This window comes from Aedes aegypti, chromosome 1 (assembly GCF_002204515.2).
Source record: "Aedes aegypti strain LVP_AGWG chromosome 1, AaegL5.0 Primary Assembly, whole genome shotgun sequence".
NCBI lineage: Eukaryota > Metazoa > Arthropoda > Insecta > Diptera > Culicidae > Aedes > Aedes aegypti.
The window spans coordinates 104,542,851-104,562,100 of record NC_035107.1 but is presented as its reverse complement, the minus strand read 5'-3'; the positions used below and the strand labels follow the sequence as shown (position 1 = coordinate 104,562,100).

The 19,250-nt window shown below is 37.0% G+C and overlaps 1 long non-coding RNA gene across 1 annotated transcript; it reads left to right on the top strand.

Annotated features, from left to right (window-relative positions):
• The first annotated feature begins 256 nt into the window (after positions 1-256).
• Positions 257-18,536, top strand: LOC110676416. Its single transcript, XR_002500364.1, has 3 exons — positions 257-504; positions 657-1,162; positions 18,337-18,536. It is a non-coding gene; the product is annotated as an uncharacterized LOC110676416 (long non-coding RNA).
• The last annotated feature ends 714 nt before the right edge of the window (positions 18,537-19,250 follow it).

The window sequence follows — 19,250 nt, the reverse complement described above, 5'->3', positions numbered from 1 at the left end:
TGGCCACTACTGTGCCGGAATCAGTTTATCTGTATCTTCACAGCAAAAAATTATGTAATATGACTCGATGTAATAATGCCGACGTAATGAAAAATCAATGTAATCACAAATTTCAGATGCATAATAACATCAACTGCGGTGTGATATCACATTGCCCTTAAATTACATTGAAATGACATAATCACTCAGCAGTACGTTGGTCTTGTGTAATATTTACATATGAAACACGTACAATATTACACATAAACAGCTGCAACCACATCATTCCGACATGGTTTAGTGATATTACACAAAACCGATGTTATTTCACATTCCATCTCAATGCGATAATAAATCTCGCAACACTGTCCGCATGTTGTTGTTTGATAGTCGAGAAACGACGGCGCCATTTGTTTTTTGGAGCTGTTCGCGTTTAAATCTGTGTTTAAGTGGTTTTATCACAAAAATTTGATAATAAAATTGAAAAAATAGTGTCTCAGGCCATGACTACGTGTATTAATTGTGGTAAGTATCGGTTTCAGTGAAAAAGTAAACCATACGACGGGATCAGAATTTCGATCGTCCGGTGGTTAAAATGAAATAACCCAGCGGTCGTTGGAGCGAAATGCACCAAAAACTAACATGATTTTTTTTTCTTATACATTAAATTTTAACAGGACCAGGAAGAAGCTGCATTCATCCGGTGCTAGGCTGACCATCTACGTTAGCACCAGCGGCAACAACACAGTTGGAAGGGAGCCGTGCCAGCAATCCGGACAGATTAACCACACATGTGTCCCCGGAGTACATATTCATTATGATGCCACCGCTTTCACAGCCCATTCAGGATCTTCCGCCAGTGCAATAAGTCTGGCCAGGGGCAACTATATGCAGGTGACATAATCTACGAATCGATTGCGGATTGCGTCGGAGAATCTGTTCGACCTGTTTTGCACCGTCGGTGTGGTGATCGCTTCCGATCCGCGCTACAAGATGGCTTTCTAGTGAAGCTGGCCTTGCAATCGACGTATATTTTTTGGCGAGAAGCAGAAGGATGTCGCAATTTCAAGGAGCTGGAAAATCACAGGCCGGAACGGATGGTTCTACCCGGGGTAGGCGTTCCACATAACGATTTAGTGCGTTGCCTATGTGCAACCTAATGAACCTAATTCCAGCGATGAGGGTAATTATTCATGTTAATCTCTCCCTCAACTTCTACTTTTATCTAGCGTTACGATCAATTTAGGTCTTACCCTACTTCTCAGCTTAGTGTGCTATGGGCTCTACATTCCTTGTTAATTATTAGTCAGGTCTCCTATTAGACTATTTGTGGCCTTCCTTAGCCGAGTGGTTACAGTCAGCGGCTACAAAGCAAAGCCATGCTGAAGGTGTCTGGGTTCAATTTCCGGTCGGTCCAGGATATTTTCGTAATGGAAATTTACTTGACTTCCCTGGTAGTATTGCCAAATGATATATAAATGCGAAAATGGCGACTTTGACAAAGAAAGCTCTCAGTTAATAACTGTGGAAGTGCTAATAAGAACACTAAGCTGAGAAGCAGGCTCTGTCCCAGTGAGGACGTAATGCCAAGAAAATTAGGAAGTCTCCTATTAGACGCTGCCACCCATTTTACGCCCACCGCGATTTCTCAGCTGTCGTTTAATTTATTCTAGTGATATTTGGTAGGTGATAAGTTGATACTATATATGCCTCAATCACAAACGAAAAATCAGCTTCACTCAATTGGAAACTGCTGGGAAATTGCGTTAGGAGGAAAGTGGGTGGCAGCGTCTGTATGTTTTTGCATATCATGTAAGGTAGTCAGCAGGGAAATACCTTCAATAATTTTCGAAAAAAAAACTTTCAGTTCTTTTGAACATTGAAAGTGAATTTTTGACAAAAGCTAGGTGTTCTCTTAAATTTTGAATGATACTTGTTTTAAATTATAGATAGATATTGCCGTCAATCCTTGCTTTACTATTAGTTGCCTCAGATTCCAAATACAATGATTCAAATACAACTTTTGTTAACAGCATTTCGGTGGAAAATGTATCGGGGCCAATCCTTGAATTTTCAAGAGCACTACTAATCTAAATATAGGGGCCCAGATATCCGTAGCGGTAAACGCGCAGCTATTCAGCATGACCATGCTGAGGGTCGTGGGTTCGAATTTTCTCGATTCCCAGGGCATAGAGTATCTGCCACTCGATATACATATGCAAAAATGGTCAATCGGCAAAGAAAGCTCTCAGTTAATAACTGTGGAAGTGCTCATAAGAACACTAATCTGAGAAGCAGGCTTTGTCCCAGTAGGGGCGTAACGCCAGAAAGAAGAAGAAGAAGAACTAATCTAAAGAACCTTACAACCCTTTGTGCTGAAAATTTAACTCATATGTCACGCGCTGGTGGTGAACAGTGAGTTAAATTTTCAGCGCAAACTGTTGTCTGGTTTTCTGCATTTGTGCTCTTGAAAATTCGTGTTTTGGCTTCGATGAATCTTCAACTTAATACCTCAATAACTTAATTTTCAATAGTTCCAGGCTGGCAGCAAGTCTTTTTGGAGACTTTGTCTCTATTTCAAAGCAAGTCTCCTAATACAATTGACGGGGTTGGTGGTCTGATGGCTACCGCTTCTGTTTCATAAGCAGAAGGTCATGGGTTCAATCCCAGGCCCGTCCCTTTCCTCGTACTTTGTAGTTGTATATCTTTCACTTGCTTCTATCTTCCATTCTAAATCTATCACACTCAAACTATTCGTTCATAGCAAACGCTAGAACCAGAGACGGACAAGAAACCGTTTCCCTAACGCTTCCATTCTTCCACGCGCATGTCTTTCCTTACGCCTGATTCATAGGCAGTCTGCTAACCACAAAAGCAAGCCTCTCTGCCATGCCTTTCCCCCAATCCACACACTCCCGCATGTACTGGCGTAGATGCAGTGGTATATACGGTCTACGTGGGAGCCAGTATAATGCATCATCAATTCCTCCCCCTTCCCCACATTGGTCTGCATTCTGACGTGGCAGGCACCATTGTCGCTAAAAATAGAAGATCACCAGCACTTATACACTGAGGATGCCTGTTAGTCCCAAGCAGTCATTCGGTTGGTTCCTTGTATAAGTGCAGCTGATCTGGCGATACTGGAGTAGCATCTACGGGCGGCCAATCAAGCTCAAGCTCAAGCTCAAGCTCATTTCAAAGCAAGTCTCCTAATACCTTGGGCTTTGGATTATATTTTCCAAGGAGCGATGAGTTTTGATAATTGATCGCTGTCGTTAGTAGTTTTGATTAGATATTGGGTAAATTTCAAAGCAATGTCAACCTTTTTATTTCAAAATTCAGATATTATCTTCTGACCTAATGATTCTGGTTAAACTATTGCATAGTACGGCTATACTGCCGTGAATCGCAAGTCAGTCCCATCTGTAAAAAGTAGACATTGATAAAATGGGTTGTGAAGTTTGCAACCTCGTTTTTCATACAAATATTCAAAAAATACCTGAGAATTGGCACATGTTCCAATCTTAATGAAACTTTCACAACTTGCTTTTCACTACAATATCTTTCCGAGAAAAATGTAAAGATGATCAAAACAAGTTGCATTTTTGTGTTCCACGGTGCGAAAGTCTGTAGTTGGACTGATATGCGATTACTTTTCATTATGGGACAATTTGACTTGCTGTTTTTTCCTCTTTTTTCCGAACAAATTATTTTATTTCATTAGTACAGCTGAAACGGCATTGGAATATATGTTTAAAACTGAACTCAATTTTGACGAAAATGCAGATGGGACTGACTTGCGATTCACGGCAGTATAACCCATCAAAATTACTTTCACTTCGGGAAAATATAGGCAATTAGCAAATGTAAAATAAAGGGAATCAAAATATCTTTTATAAGAACATTTTAGCAATAATCATTCACTTTTGGTAGTAACAGAATATTTAAGAGCACTTTGCAAAAAGAAAAACAGGAGAATTCTTAAAATTCACTAGTAGGTTAAACCAGTAAATTATTTCATTGCGTCTGCGACTTGCAGACTTCTTTAATGTTGAGTGCTCGGGAAAAATCTTGGAATATTTCTTTGATACTCAAAGTTTTATTTTTGATCTAAACGTTATTTTTCGCTTTGGGCAATAATTTATTTTTATTCGCGAATTAATGAGTTTTGTTTTTAATTTTTCTAATTTTTATTTTTCAACATCGCTATCAATTCTTATTTTTTTCTTGATGCCTCCTCTGGTTACCGGTTTTTGACAGAAACAAAATTAGGCTTTACGGTGCTTTAAGAAGTATGATTTTATTTATTTATTTTTTTTTTCTAAGACATGTTTTATTTTTCGTGTACCTAACGGAAGAACAGTTTTAAACCTGGTTTGCGGCTGACAAGTTATTTCTCACCCTATCTTAAACCATGGGCAATTCCTTTGAGGAACCGCCCAAGAAAACGCTTTTTCGGATCGCAGTACGCAGTTAAAAATAAATGTCAGTTTAAGATGTTTTCAATTAGCATATTTTCCTGACAAATGGAAAAATGCTAAGGTTGTTCCAATTTTAAAACCAGACAAAAATCCTGCAGAAGCTTCTAGCTATCGTCCAATCAGTTTGCTTTCCTCCATCAGTAAACTTTTTGAAAAGGTTATTTTGAACAGAATGATGGCCCACATCAACGAAAATTCAATTTTTGCCAATGAACAGTTTGGATTCCGCCATGGACATTCGACCACTCACCAACTTTTACGTGTAACAAATTTGATCCGTTCCAACAAATCTGAAGGCTATTCTACCGGTCTTGCTCTTCTAGACATAGAAAAAGCATTCGACAGTGTTTGACATGAAGGTTTGATTGTAAAATTAAAAAAATTAATTTTCCAACATACATTGTTAGAATAATTCAAAGTTATCTGTCAAATCGTACACTTCAGGTTAATTATCAGAATTCCAGATCTGAAAGACTTCCTGTAAGAGCTGGGGTTCCTCAAGGCAGCATTTTGGGACCAATATTATACAATATTTTCACATCTGACTTACCTGAGTTACCTCAGGGATGTCAAAAATCTTTGTTTGCGGATGACACAGGCCTCTCCGCCAAAGGACGAAGCCTGCGTGTCATCTGTAGTCGATTGCAAAAAAGTTTGGATATATTTTCTTCATACTTGCAAAAATGGAAGATTTCTCCTAATGCTTCCAAAACTCAACTAATAATATTCCCACATAAACCAAAAGCTCTTTATTTGAAACCTTCAAGTAGACATGTTGTCACGATGAGAGGGGTTCCAATAAATTGGTCAGATGAAGTTAAGTATCTTGGGCTCATGCTAGATAAGAATTTAACTTTCAAAAATCACATTGAGGGCATTCAAGCCAAATGTAATAAATATGTAAAATGTCTCTATCCCCTTATTAATAGAAAATCAAAACTTTGTCTTAAGAACAAGCTTTTGATATTCAAACAAATTTTCAGGCCAGCCATGTTGTATGCTGTACCAATATGGACTAGCTGTTGTAATACCAGGAAGAAAGCTTTGCAGAGAATTCAAAATAAAATTTTGAAAATGATTCTGAGACTTCCTCCCTGGTATAGTACCAATGAGTTACATAGAATATCCAATATTGAAACATTGGAACAAATGTCAAATAAAATAATTAATAATTTCAGGCAAAAATCGTTACAATCTTCTATTGCCACGATTAATGCTTTATATGTTTAGGTTAAGTTAGGTTAAGTATATTCAAAGCGTTTTTTTTCTCTTATAAGCAGGTGAAATCAACTCACCTGTAAAAAATCTGAACTGCTACGGCAAATGAAATGTAATATGTTGTTAACAAAATGTTAATAAAATCTCAAATTTGTTTTACCAAATTAGGATGATAGTGTTGTCAAATAACACAGAACACCTAGATATAAGAAATGAATGTAATGTTTGGAATGATACTAAAAAAAATTAGAAAAAAAAAGTCAGTTTAAGCCTGATTTGCTACTGAAATCGCTAAAGAAATTTCTCGCCGATTCCTTGCAGAAATTTTCTACAGAGACTCCCATTTGAACTGACAGTTCTTTTCAACTGCGTACTGCGATCAGAAAAAAGCGCATTCTTGATCGTTTCCTTGCAGAAATTTTCCATGCATCAAGATAGGACGAGAAACTACTTGTCAGCAGCGAATCAGGCTTTAAGCGAAGTATGCACTTCAACAGAAAAGTAATCGCCTATCTCGATGCGTGGAAAATTTCTTGCAAGAAATGGTCAAAAAAGCATTTTTCTTTGATCGCAGTACGCAGTTGAAAAGAAATGTCATTTCAAATGGAGCTTGCTGTAGAAAATTTCTTGACCATTTCTTCCGCAGAAATTTTTACTTTTCTTGAGTGGAACAGCATACTTAGCTTTAAACGGGAATCGTTGTAGAAAATTTATGCAAGGAATTTGTGTTTTTTTTCGTAGCTCGGAAATCAAAATGATTTTATTTTTGGCTTAAACTTTGGCTCATAACACATATAAGGAAAGTGTTTTATGACTTTTGGAACTATTTTGTATTTAAAAAAAATGAAAAATTGTATTTTTATGTAACCTACAAAGGCCTGGGGTTCATGTGACGTGGAATATAAAAAAATCGTACCTTTTATATTTTTCTACAATCAACCGATCACATAAGAGCTTGGTGATACTAAAATAATTTCAAATCTGTTTTTCCGTTAGATACACGGAAAATGAAATATGTTCCAGAAAAAAAAATCAAAAAATAATATTTTCAAAAGTTTTCTAAAAACTGGAATTTTTATTATTTGCCAAAAATCAGTAACCAGAAGAGGCTTTAAGAAAAAGTGAAAAAGGATAGGGATGTTCAAAAACAAACATTATAAAAATGAAAAACCAAAAATCATAAATTCGCGAATAAAAATAAATCATTGCCCAAAACGTGTTTAGAACGATTTTAGATAACGAAAAATTATATTTAGATTGAAATTAAAAATTTGGGTATTAGAGGGTTAGAACGAGAGTCGCTGTAAAAATTTTTTGCAAGGAATCGTTGAGAAATTTCATAAGTGACTACTTTTCAGCAGCAAATCGGCCTTTAAAATAAATTTAATTCCACCAGGTTTTCTTTCTTTGTTAGATTGATTGTGGAAGAATCTTAATTGTACTAATTTTTATATTACACTTTAAATCACAATCAGGCATTTAAAGTTTATGAAATATTACAATTTTTCAAATATTTTCAAGCATACAAAAATGTTTCTAAAATCATAAAAAAAAAATTTCCTGATATGCATGTTAAAGTCCAACCTATTAATCGGAAAAATGATTATTTCCACCTCAAAACTACGAAATAAATATTTACAAAAAATCTGAAAGAATACTTCGTCTTAAGGCGGGGTTGGATCTTAGAGAGTTATTAACAAAGGATAACTTATTTGGAGATTATTTGATGAATTCATCGCTTAAAAATAATTTTATTTTGAGTTCTGCTGGCAATGTTTTGGGAAATTTCATAATAATATTGTTTGGCAGGTTCTTTTGAAGGTCCATTATGGATTCTTGACGAAACCTTCTAATGTTTTCTAGTGAGATCTTTGGAAGAAGCCTAAAACTTTCGTATAAAACCAGTTTTTCATTAATCAGGGAATGAAGGTCTCCCGATTAAATTAAGAATTTATGCCTTGAAGAAGCTCTCAAAGTGTAAGCTATGGCTGGTACAGGTATCTCCTTACAGTTTTAATCACTTTTGATGCAAGTATCTAAAAAATACTGATACAAGTAGCTTAATATACTAGTCACTTGTTTCCTTTTTTCTCTTTGCAGTGAATCCTAGTCCGATATTTTGCAAGCTCCATACAATTCTCAATACGCGATTATTCCATAGGTTCTCCAAAAATGTCGAGAAAAAGCTTAAGAAATTCTATTTCCTATAATTTTCCCAAGGACTACTTTGAAAGTTTCCCAGGATTTCCTCCACAGATTTTCCACTAATTCTTTCGTCAATATGTCAGGTAGTTACTCTAGCAGATATTCCAGTGATTCCTGCAAGACTTCTTTCTAAAAATACTCGCACAGTTTTTAGAGAAATTCGTTTGGGATTACTTCTGCAGTTTTTCTACACATTTGTTGAGTGATATCTTAAGTAGAATTCAATTGGTGGTTCGAGAAATTTGAGATTCCAGCGTAGCGCGATCAGTGAGTGGAATACAAACATCAGTGTCGCTGCTTGGCGGCCAGTGAGAGAAATTGATTGTTCGAAAGGTTGTTGCCTGTACTTTTTGCCGCTGGCGCCAACTGCTAGTGTTTAAGAACGAAATAAACAGTCGTTACCCTATTGCTTGTAGACATTCCCGCAAAAAATGCAGGATAAAATCTTTGAAATTTTCTTCGGCAACAAACTTCCTTAAGGAATCTCAAAAAGGCGGGTAGAAGACCTTCTTCATAGACCTTTAGGTGAATTCCAGCGAACAATTTCTTCGAAGAGAAGAAATTTTCGTCCATTACGTACCAGCAATAAAATTTTCTTTTCTTCGAAGAAAATACGCGCCGGAATTCTCCTACTGGTCATTATTTTGAGATGTAGGTCTCGAAAAAGTCTCTATTTTTGACAGAACATACATATTTTTTATATTCAATCCAAATATCATTTCTTGCTTTCGGCAAGGATTTATTTTTACGCGAATTCATGAATTTTGGTTTTTGATTATTTTGATATTTATGTTTGAACGTCTCTGTTCTTTTCCATTTTTATTGAAGTCTCTTCTGGTTATCAATTTTTGACAATAATAAAAATCTTTGAAGAAATTCCTTACGAAAATTTGTGTGATTTCTAGGAAAAAATCTTTTATTTCATAAAATTAATTAACTCATTACGCGTGGTAAAGATGGACAAATTATGGGTGAAATTATGAAAAAAATCCACGTGCTCGGCTGGGATTTGAACCCAGGACTCTTGTATGCTAGACGAGCGCTTTACCAACTAAGCTACCGAGCCACTTGGTGACCCAATAACTGAGTTGGTTACAAGTTTAGAATTCAAATCCCTACAGACCACGCGGACCCCTTTCATAACCAATATCCATCCATCTCATGTTCCTACACACGCGGAGCGAGCGAGTGCGATTTGTTTAGTGTTGAAACTGTTTGCCTATCGTACCTACATCGCTTCCACAACAACTGTATTGTGGAAGAGTAAAGATGTGGGAAGGCTATCAACGTGTCGTTCTCACTCAAGTGACGACATGACTACTACAGAGAGGCAGTACACTCTAATATAAACTGACACTTATATTGAGCTATTCGGTAATCCAATCCGCATGGTTATTAAATTAATTAACTCATTACGCGTGGTAAAGATGGACAAATTATGGGTGAAATTATGAAAAAAATCCACGTGCTCGGCTGGGATTTGAACCCAGGACTCTTGTATGCTAGACGAGCGCTTTACCAACTAAGCTACCGAGCCACTTGGTGACCCAATAACTGAGTTGGTTACAAGTTTAGAATTCAAATCCCTACAGACCACGCGGACCCCTTTCATAACCAATATCCATCCATCTCATGTTCCTACACACGCGGAGCGAGCGAGTGCGATTTGTTTAGTGTTGAAACTGTTTGCCTATCGTACCTACATCGCTTCCACAACAACTGTATTGTGGAAGAGTAAAGATGTGGGAAGGCTATCAACGTGTCGTTCTCACTCAAGTGACGACATGACTACTACAGAGAGGCAGTACACTCTAATATAAACTGACACTTATATTGAGCTATTCGGTAATCCAATCCGCATGGTTATTAAATTAATTAACTCATTACGCGTGGTAAAGATGGACAAATTATGGGTGAAATTATGAAAAAAATCCACGTGCTCGGCTGGGATTTGAACCCAGGACTCTTGTATGCTAGACGAGCGCTTTACCAACTAAGCTACCGAGCCACTTGGTGACCCAATAACTGAGTTGGTTACAAGTTTAGAATTCAAATCCCTACAGACCACGCGGACCCCTTTCATAACCAATATCCATCCATCTCATGTTCCTACACACGCGGAGCGAGCGAGTGCGATTTGTTTAGTGTTGAAACTGTTTGCCTATCGTACCTAAAATCGCACTCGCTCGCTCCGCGTGTGTAGGAACATGAGATGGATGGATATTGGTTATGAAAGGGGTCCGCGTGGTCTGTAGGGATTTGAATTCTAAACTTGTAACCAACTCAGTTATTGGGTCACCAAGTGGCTCGGTAGCTTAGTTGGTAAAGCGCTCGTCTAGCATACAAGAGTCCTGGGTTCAAATCCCAGCCGAGCACGTGGATTTTTTTCATAATTTCACCCATAATTTGTCCATCTTTACCACGCGTAATGAGTTAATTAATTTAATAACCATGCGGATTGGATTACCGAATAGCTCAATATAAGTGTCAGTTTATATTAGAGTGTACTGCCTCTCTGTAGTAGTCATGTCGTCACTTGAGTGAGAACGACACGTTGATAGCCTTCCCACATCTTTACTCTTCCACAATACAGTTGTTGTGGAAGCGATGTAGGTACGATAGGCAAACAGTTTCAACACTAAACAAATCGCACTCGCTCGCTCCGCGTGTGTAGGAACATGAGATGGATGGATATTGGTTATGAAAGGGGTCCGCGTGGTCTGTAGGGATTTGAATTCTAAACTTGTAACCAACTCAGTTATTGGGTCACCAAGTGGCTCGGTAGCTTAGTTGGTAAAGCGCTCGTCTAGCATACAAGAGTCCTGGGTTCAAATCCCAGCCGAGCACGTGGATTTTTTTCATAATTTCACCCATAATTTGTCCATCTTTACCACGCGTAATGAGTTAATTAATTTAATAACCATGCGGATTGGATTACCGAATAGCTCAATATAAGTGTCAGTTTATATTAGAGTGTACTGCCTCTCTGTAGTAGTCATGTCGTCACTTGAGTGAGAACGACACGTTGATAGCCTTCCCACATCTTTACTCTTCCACAATACAGTTGTTGTGGAAGCGATGTAGGTACGATAGGCAAACAGTTTCAACACTAAACAAATCGCACTCGCTCGCTCCGCGTGTGTAGGAACATGAGATGGATGGATATTGGTTATGAAAGGGGTCCGCGTGGTCTGTAGGGATTTGAATTCTAAACTTGTAACCAACTCAGTTATTGGGTCACCAAGTGGCTCGGTAGCTTAGTTGGTAAAGCGCTCGTCTAGCATACAAGAGTCCTGGGTTCAAATCCCAGCCGAGCACGTGGATTTTTTTCATAATTTCACCCATAATTTGTCCATCTTTACCACGCGTAATGAGTTAATTAATTTAATAACCATGCGGATTGGATTACCGAATAGCTCAATATAAGTGTCAGTTTATATTAGAGTGTACTGCCTCTCTGTAGTAGTCATGTCGTCACTTGAGTGAGAACGACACGTTGATAGCCTTCCCACATCTTTACTCTTCCACAATACAGTTGTTGTGGAAGCGATGTAGGTACGATAGGCAAACAGTTTCAACACTAAACAAATCGCACTCGCTCGCTCCGCGTGTGTAGGAACATGAGATGGATGGATATTGGTTATGAAAGGGGTCCGCGTGGTCTGTAGGGATTTGAATTCTAAACTTGTAACCAACTCAGTTATTGGGTCACCAAGTGGCTCGGTAGCTTAGTTGGTAAAGCGCTCGTCTAGCATACAAGAGTCCTGGGTTCAAATCCCAGCCGAGCACGTGGATTTTTTTCATAATTTCACCCATAATTTGTCCATCTTTACCACGCGTAATGAGTTAATTAATTTAATAACCATGCGGATTGGATTACCGAATAGCTCAATATAAGTGTCAGTTTATATTAGAGTGTACTGCCTCTCTGTAGTAGTCATGTCGTCACTTGAGTGAGAACGACACGTTGATAGCCTTCCCACATCTTTACTCTTCCACAATACAGTTGTTGTGGAAGCGATGTAGGTACGATAGGCAAACAGTTTCAACACTAAACAAATCGCACTCGCTCGCTCCGCGTGTGTAGGAACATGAGATGGATGGATATTGGTTATGAAAGGGGTCCGCGTGGTCTGTAGGGATTTGAATTCTAAACTTGTAACCAACTCAGTTATTGGGTCACCAAGTGGCTCGGTAGCTTAGTTGGTAAAGCGCTCGTCTAGCATACAAGAGTCCTGGGTTCAAATCCCAGCCGAGCACGTGGATTTTTTTCATAATTTCACCCATAATTTGTCCATCTTTACCACGCGTAATGAGTTAATTAATTTAATAACCATGCGGATTGGATTACCGAATAGCTCAATATAAGTGTCAGTTTATATTAGAGTGTACTGCCTCTCTGTAGTAGTCATGTCGTCACTTGAGTGAGAACGACACGTTGATAGCCTTCCCACATCTTTACTCTTCCACAATACAGTTGTTGTGGAAGCGATGTAGGTACGATAGGCAAACAGTTTCAACACTAAACAAATCGCACTCGCTCGCTCCGCGTGTGTAGGAACATGAGATGGATGGATATTGGTTATGAAAGGGGTCCGCGTGGTCTGTAGGGATTTGAATTCTAAACTTGTAACCAACTCAGTTATTGGGTCACCAAGTGGCTCGGTAGCTTAGTTGGTAAAGCGCTCGTCTAGCATACAAGAGTCCTGGGTTCAAATCCCAGCCGAGCACGTGGATTTTTTTCATAATTTCACCCATAATTTGTCCATCTTTACCACGCGTAATGAGTTAATTAATTTAATAACCATGCGGATTGGATTACCGAATAGCTCAATATAAGTGTCAGTTTATATTAGAGTGTACTGCCTCTCTGTAGTAGTCATGTCGTCACTTGAGTGAGAACGACACGTTGATAGCCTTCCCACATCTTTACTCTTCCACAATACAGTTGTTGTGGAAGCGATGTAGGTACGATAGGCAAACAGTTTCAACACTAAACAAATCGCACTCGCTCGCTCCGCGTGTGTAGGAACATGAGATGGATGGATATTGGTTATGAAAGGGGTCCGCGTGGTCTGTAGGGATTTGAATTCTAAACTTGTAACCAACTCAGTTATTGGGTCACCAAGTGGCTCGGTAGCTTAGTTGGTAAAGCGCTCGTCTAGCATACAAGAGTCCTGGGTTCAAATCCCAGCCGAGCACGTGGATTTTTTTCATAATTTCACCCATAATTTGTCCATCTTTACCACGCGTAATGAGTTAATTAATTTAATAACCATGCGGATTGGATTACCGAATAGCTCAATATAAGTGTCAGTTTGCTTTTATTTCATGTTAAATTCTTGAAAGTTTGTGAAACAAAATTTTTGAATGAATTCCTTTAGGGAATCGGTAGAACAACCTACTTCTGAAGATATGTGAAGATTTAGATATCTGATATAATTGTTGATGAAATAACCAGTAAATTTTGAGAAATCCAGTGATATTTGTAATGTCACGAGGGATTTCCAAAAAAGTCTGAGAAATATTTAAAAAAAAATCCGATCGGATTCAATGAGGAATCAAACTTTGTTTATTTTTTTGTTATGTTTCTTTTTGATTCTGTGGTTTCTAATGGGTCTCTTTTACGGTCATCGTTCGGTCCCTTTTTCAGAGCAAAAGGTCTCTAATGTTCCTATTTTCAACCAGTGACAATCAGCAGACAGAATTGTTCGAAGAGTTCTTGGAGTTTTTTTGTTTTCATATTGTCTAAACCAGGGGCCCTCCTTAGCCGAGTGGTTAGAGTCAACGGCTACAAAGCAAAGCCATGCTGAAAGTGTCTGGGTTCGATTCCGGGTCGGTCCAGGATCTTTTCGTAATGGAAATTTCCTTGACTTTTCTGGACACAAAGTATCATCGTACCTGCCACACGATATACGAATGCGAAAATGGCAACTTTGGCAAAGAAAGCTCTCAGATAATAACTGTGGAAGTGCTCATTGAACACTAAGCTGAGAAGCAGGCTTTGTCCCAGTGAGGACGTAAATGCCAAGAAGAAGAAGAAAAAGTTATGTCTAAACCAGCAGGTTTTCTTTCTGATTCTGATTAATACAATTTTAAAATATTGCTTTTCTGTAATCATTTTGTATCTTAGTTTTTCAATGCATTTTTGGCATGTGTATCGATTTACATTCAGTTTTCGTAATTTTTCGGTAAAATATTGTGTTTATTTGAAATACATTTGTAAATAGGAGAAACGACAGGGTAAATATTACAGATTGTTTTTATGTATAAATTTATAAATAACACAATGTCACAAAATAGTATCCTAATAATATAAAAAATGTTTCTATCAATAACAGTCATTTTGACTATTGAAATTTCGACTTTTTTAATATAATCTACATATACCGCAATAATAGGCAAAAAGCTATTTTCATTGTCCTATTATTAGAGTATATGCTTATTCAAAAACATATAGATTTTTTTTTAAATTCAACGTCTATCATGTAACTATATTCATCGTGAACTAATATATCCACAGCATATAAATGTTTTGGTTTTTAACTTAAAAATTCACGCTTATTTGTATTTGTTTGTATTATGATATTAGTTCCGCAGAAAGAGGGACCGGTTAAAAATACAAGCTTTTCATTATTAGCTTTATCACCACCATCAATAATATTCATAGAAAATAGAGTTTTGAATTTATAATGAGCGTTAAATTTTCATACCGCAATAATAGGAAAATTACCCTACTTTATAATATTCAACTGCTTTGGTTTTTGTTCAATTCGTCGAAAAGTGAAAGTGCTCTACATACAACATGAGCGTTAAAGCAAAAGGGTTAAAATAGAGATTTTCCTAGAAATACCTGACATACGCACCAACTAAGTCACAAGTGAAAAAAGCGCATTTGCTCGGAACACATTGCATTTTGTTCAGTTTTGGAGAGCTTCGTTCCCAAACTACGTCACAAGTAAGTCTCTGTACCAATTCTAGAAATTCATGGGTTCTGATAGCAACTGTCCAAAACAATAGAAAACAAATTCCGCTCAAAATACTCCACGCATTTCTTTTCTGGAAATTACTATTGAAATTAGCCATGCTGAATGTGTCTGGGTTCAATTCCCGGTCGGTCCTGGGTCTCTTCGTAATAGAAATTTAATTTATTTCCCTGGGCACAGAGTATCATCGTACCTGCCACACGATAAATGAGTGCGAAAATGGCAACTTAGGCGGAGAAAGCTCTAAGTTAATAACTGTGGAAGTGCTCATTTAAGCTGAGAAGCCAGCTCTGTCCCAGTGAGGACGTAATGCCAAAAAAAGAAGATACACCAGAAATCAATATCAAATTTCTATTGAAACTTCTCTCGTTTCTTTCATAGATGTAAAACTTACTAAGATACCTTAGTTAAAAAACAGCCTTTAGTCGATTGTTTAAAAATTCTTGTACACTCTTGAAAGTTGAAAAAAAAAAACAAACATTCTTGTGAAGGTTAAAGATTTTTTTGAATGTTTGACGAGTCTTGGTATAATTTATAATCGTTATGTATTGTAGGATTTTTTTTTTCCAGATTTTTATAAACTTTCCTATGTAAGAATTTATTTCGGATCTTATTTTAAATCTACATCCAGCAGAAGATATGCGCGCAATTCAAACGCAACGTCAAAATTCAAGCAGGCTTGTTATACCAAAAGGCTTAAGGGCTGGTTTGTTACTGACAAGAAAAGGAATCTCCTATCTCGATGTGTGGAATTTTTTTTCCCAGAAATGGTGCAGAAAATCACGTTTTTCTGGTCGCAGTACGCAGTTTAGAAAACATGTCATTTCAAAGGGGGCTTTCTTTAGGATATTTCTTGACCCATTCAATCAAGATTTTGTTTTACTTTTCTTGAGCGAAACATCATAGCTACTTAGCATACTTAGCTTAAAGCCTGATTCGCTGCTGACAAGTAATTTCTAGGCCTATCTTGATGCATGGGAAATTTCTGCAAGGAATCGATCAAGAATGCGCTTTTTTCGGTCAGTTCAAATGGGAGTCGCTGTAGAAAATTTCTGCAAAGAATCGGCGGGAAATTTCTTTAGCGATTCCTTTTCAGTAGCAAATCGGGCTCAAAGCTAGGTATGCTGTTCCGCTCAAGAAAAGTAAAAATTTCTGCCCAAGAAATGGTCAAGAAATTTTCTGCATTGAGCTCCATTTGAATTGAATTTTTTTTTTCAACTGCGTACTGCGATCAAAGAAAAATGCCTTTCTTGAGCATTTCTTGCAAAAAATTTCCCACGCATCGAGATAGGCGATTACTTTTCTGTTGAAGTGCATACTTCGCTTAAGGGTGAAATTATAAAAGTTTTTTTTTTTTGATAGGAAAAAATCGTGCGAAAAGTTCAGAGGAACTCTGAACAGAATGCAAAGTGTTTACTTGAAATTATCTGAGAAATATGTAAATGTTTAGACATTTTCCTATTGATAGCTGTGGTTAAATTTTAAAAAATCCATTTGAAATCTTAAAAAAAGAATGCTTGTAAATTTCGAAAACGATAATCTTGTATGAAAGTAATAGTTAAGTATCCGCTAAACCTAGGTGTTTATTTAAACAAATTCTATCTTAAATTTTATATATGTTTTTCTCTCAATATTTATGTACATACGAATCTCAAAATCTACAACTCTTGAATAGATATTAAAAATAATAAAGTATTTGTAACTGATATTTCATCTAATATTTCAGGTTCTAAATGAATTAGCCCGGAGGAATTTGTAAAGAAGCTCCGTGAAGAGTTCGCTGAAATTTTCCGTACAGAATTTTTGCGGCAATTGGCGACGGAATATGATGATGAGAAAATAATCCAGATTGTACTTCTGTGAGTCCGCAACAAAAAACATTGTTGGGATTAGTACATCCAAGTAATGCTGCAACATCGCTCAATAATCGCGTCGTTGGACTGGCGAACGCTTCGCCGTTTAGTGCTCTACTGCCGTTCTCCTCATATTTGTCTATAAGATTTACAGAGAACATGGGACAATTAGGCGTGGAAGAGCAGTCCAGCGACGTATTGAAATTGCCTGTGTCGCTCGAACACCAACACGTAAAAATGACCAGTGTTCAGCTAGCTTTTCGTCGTGTGATGATTAGTTGAGCGATTCTGTCTTCACTGACAATATTTATTGCATTCACGAGTTAGTTGTGTAATATTAAATAATGTAATAATAAATGTAATATATAAAATCCGGTGAAATCCTGGATGACCGGAAAAGTTCACTAAGAACTTTCCAGGAAAATATCTTGAGCAATTACTATGCGTTATTTATAAAACCGGCGTTAAAGCAAACAAAATAAATGTTTCATGCGCAAGGTCCTAATTACGTATTTCAAAATCTTACGGTGCGTTCTGCTTTTTTTAACCCCTCTATCGGCAGCTTCACTCAAAAAACTTTTCTATTTTAACAAGCCCTCAAAAAACTTTTCTATTTTAAGAATCTGTGTCGATATTGATCATTGGTCATCTGGTTTCGGAGAAATTCCGAATTTTTTTGGGGGACCGACGTTTATCCATAACCAACGTAAATATCTCAGGCTACCGAATTTTTCTCATGTTCGATCATTCGATACTCGAAACAATACTTCAATGAGAGACTGATGTGAAAAAATAAGTAAATTGGTGCACCAGTTTTGGAGTAATGAAAATGTTTGTTTCTGGTACCGTTCGAGCCGTATAAAAATCTTGAAATCTTCAAAAAAACATAATTTTGTAATTTTTAGATTTCTTGAAGACAACTCAACCGATTTCCATGATATTTTCGTAGAAGTTCCTTATAACCTGACATTGTAGGGTGTTTTATGTATTTTGGACAGAACGTTACGAGTGTATAATTTGGCCACCTCCATTTGGTTTTACCGCAAATGGTCAAATTATGTACGTGTAACGGTCTGTCCAAAATACTTCGATCACCCTATAGCCCACATTTTAATTATAAATAAATAAATTTTATATGGGGAAACAATTTTTATATGGCGAATGTCGATCCCCTAAACATCTAAATATCTTCAAAAGCATATGACCAATAATCAATATTGACACAGATTATAAAAATAGAAGCGTTTTTTAAGGGGGTGTGAAAAAATATCGAAAAATAAAAAAGTTATCGTTATTTTTTGTAGTAAAATAAGGAAGCTGTCGGTAGAAGGGTTAATAAAACGTACAAGACATTTTTTTTAATGTTAAACAGACTATAAGAAGTATTATAGAATTTCTAATGAATGCTAGAGTTCCTAAACAAATCCTCATAAAAATGCGAAAAGAATCTTGGTTGAGTTCTTGTAGGAACACTTCCAGAACTTTTTATTAGCATTTCTACAAGAAAATGGAAGTACTTAAATATAATATTTTTTGTTATCAGCTTACTTATCTTCAAACACGTAAATGTTAGGTTCTATATTCATCTAATATTTCTTTTATTTTTTTTGCCAGGTTAACGAGTTTGGAATTCCTGATCGAATTGTACTGCCCGTTCCATAGTCTGCTTTAAGGGAACAATTATATTTTGTATTTGTCCTTCAGGCATATATCCATCCATTTGGAAATATGACCCAGGTGGCCGTCGATCTGTCGTGTAAAATCATGTAAATAATAAATAGTGAAAAATAAAGAGAATATGATAAATCAACGCATTTTCTTCTTCTCAATTATTATGTATCTGGTTACATAAGAATTCTATTCAATGGCTGAATGAAATGCTATTTATCCTTTTATTTCTAATGAAAGTTATTAAGATACTGTTTTATTAAAGTAAACAATTTTTTAAAACCTGAAGATTAAATTTATGAGCGTAAAAGGATAAAAAAGCATTTCAATCAGCCATTGAACAGAATTTGCGATCGTTTTTTTTTTTTGCTTAAATCCCTTAGATTACATAGCTTTCCTATTACATCGCATCGATTACATCGAATTGTGTACGTTGAATATATTACATCGGGCAAATTACATCGGTCGCGTTTATTACACCAATAGCCCGCGAGTACGTCGAGCTGTGTAATATTACCCAACCGAGGGAACGACTTGGTTGCAGCGGTTTCGATGTAATATTCAACAACTTTTTTTGCTGTGTTGCTTACCGATACAGTTCTGTTTTTAGCTAATCTATATTTACATCTGCTTTCACTCTCTTCTGCTCTTTTTGCTCTCACACCGAGCAGGTAGGAGAGTGCTCTGCTGTTGGTCCAATCAATTTCCATAAGCCATAGTCAATTGCTCTTGCGGTGGTTCGTTTTGCCGTGTTCCTGAGTCGTTTGAGGCTAGCTGCCTGCGAAGTGGGTCAGTTTGTCTCAATCACCATCTGATACTGACGGAGGATGGATGTGTTCCCCTAAGCACGGTCCTCCGTG